The 2,195-nt window shown below is 56.5% G+C and overlaps 1 pseudogene across 1 annotated transcript; it reads right to left on the minus strand.

The window, feature by feature from the left end:
- Positions 1-274: 274 nt before the first annotated feature.
- Positions 275-2,176, minus strand: LOC102037219 (annotated as a pseudogene). The gene is made up of 3 exons (XR_265410.1): positions 2,037-2,176; positions 1,659-1,769; positions 275-1,449 (listed from the first exon to the last, which is right to left on the minus strand). The product of XR_265410.1 is annotated as a tubulin beta-2 chain-like (transcript).
- Between the last annotated feature and the right edge of the window lie 19 nt (positions 2,177-2,195).

The raw sequence follows: 2,195 nt of genomic DNA on the forward strand, positions 1-2,195 counted from the left end.
CTACCATGTATGTCCATGAAGAGGAATTGCACAATTCAAGTGCAGTGACTTGTTTTTATCAGATACAGCAGCTTTTGCCACAACAATTAGCTAAGCTGTTAAATACAGGAGTTTCTACAGTTTCCATGTGCTGCTAAATTCACAGCCTGAGAATTCTTCTTTTATTGAGCTTAACCTTACACTGAGGTTCAGGAATAAACTGAGAAGCAAAGCTACAGAAAACTACACAAGAATTACTTGCTTAATCTAGAGAGAAATAAAGTAGAGGAGACAGTTTAGGACACAAAAAGCCTTTATGTTTGAGAAGTTAACCATTTCAACAGAAGACTCTGAAGTATTTTGCAACTACTGTTACATTGGACAGTCAAGGATACAAAACTGCTGACATAAGCAACAGTGGAGAGCACCAAATTAAAAAATGCATGCTTCAGCACAACTGCACAGATTCCTTCTCTCAATGAATACTTGCCTGCTCAGACTATACTTAACTCCTACCCATCTCAACTTTACGCCTCATCCTCCTCTCCTTCCTCTTCAAACTCGCCCTGCTCATCAGCAGTGGCATCCTGGTATTGCTGGTACTCGGAGACCAGGTCGTTCATGTTGCTCTCGGCCTCCGTGAACTCCATTTCATCCATGCCCTCGCCGGTGTACCAGTGCAAGAAGGCCTTGCGGCGGAACATGGCCGTGAACTGCTCCGAGATCCTCTTGAAGAGCTCCTGGATGGCCGTGCTGTTGCCGATGAAGGTGGCCGACATCTTGAGGCCGCGCGGGGGGATGTCGCAGACGGCCGTCTTGACGTTGTTGGGGATCCACTCCACAAAGTAGCTGCTGTTCTTGTTCTGCACGTTGAGCATCTGCTCGTCCACCTCCTTCATGGACATGCGGCCCCGGAAGATGGCAGGGTCAGCGGCGCGAAGCCGGGCATGAAGAAGTGCAGCCGCGGGAAAGGCACCATGTTGACGGCCAGCTTGCGCAGGTCGGCGTTCAGCTGGCCGGGGAAGCGAAGGCAGGTGGTCACGCCGCTCATGGTGGCCGACACCAGGTGGTTGAGGTCCCCGTAGGTGGGAGTGGTCAGCTTCAGGGTGCGGAAGCAAATGTCATACAGGGCCTCGTTGTCGATGCAGTAGGTCTCGTCCGTGTTCTCCACCAGCTGGTGCACGGAGAGGGTGGCGTTGTAGGGCTCCACCACCGTGTCCGACACCTTGGGCGAGGGCATCACGCTGAAGGTGTTCATGATGCGGTCGGGGTACTCCTCGCGGATCTTGCTGATCAGGAGGGTGCCCATGCCGGAGCCCGTGCCTCCGCCCAGCGAGTGGGTCAGCTGGAAGCCCTGGAGGCAGTCGCAGCTCTCCGACTCCTTCCTCACCACGTCCAGCACAGAGTCCACCAGCTCGGCGCCTTCCGTGTAGTGCCCCTTGGCCCAGTTGTTGCCAGCCCCGCTCTGACCTGCAGGGCAGACCACAAGCCACATGCCACATCAGCGCCCCGGGGACACACACAGGTGATGCCACTGCCCCTTCCCTCTGGGCCCCTCCCCTCTCTTCCGTCCCCACTCTGCTATGGGGATTCAGGCTCCCCAGGGTCACTTGCATACTCGCTCCAAGCCTTTTCTCTGTGTGGAGTTCCAGGAACTCCGCCGTGCCACAGTCACTCACCAAAGACAAAGTTGTCGGGACGGAAGATCTGTCCAAAGGGGCCGGAGCGCACGGAGTCCATGGTGCCGGGTTCCAGGTCCACGAGGATGGCACGGGGGACATACTTGTTACCTGTGGGGGGAACCAGCAGCAGCAGCGTTACAGCCCTGCAGCAGGCAGCCGGTGTCACAGGAGCCCTGCTGTGCTCCCTTCCGCTTCCCCACGATTTGCTGCTGAGGTCGTGGAGGGTGTGGGAATTTGGAAAGATCCAGGGATGGGGAAACAAAGCAGCCATTTAAGCTGTGCTGGGGTGTCATCCACTGTGGGGGGGGCTGGGGGACCCCTGCCTGCACACCCTATGCCCCCTCCCTCGGGAAGCTCATTACAGAGGGGCATTACCCGTGGCCTCATTGTAGTAGACGTTGATCCTCTCCAGCTGCAGGTCGCTGTCCCCGTGGTAGCTGCCCGTGGGATCAATGCCGTGCTCATCGCTGATAACCTCCCAGAACTGAGGGGACAGACGGGTGGTCAGTGCCGCCACGCCCCTCTCTCGCCCCC

Source organism: Geospiza fortis, unplaced genomic scaffold (assembly GCF_000277835.1).
Source record: "Geospiza fortis unplaced genomic scaffold, GeoFor_1.0 scaffold219, whole genome shotgun sequence".
Classification (NCBI taxonomy): Eukaryota; Metazoa; Chordata; class Aves; order Passeriformes; family Thraupidae; genus Geospiza; species Geospiza fortis.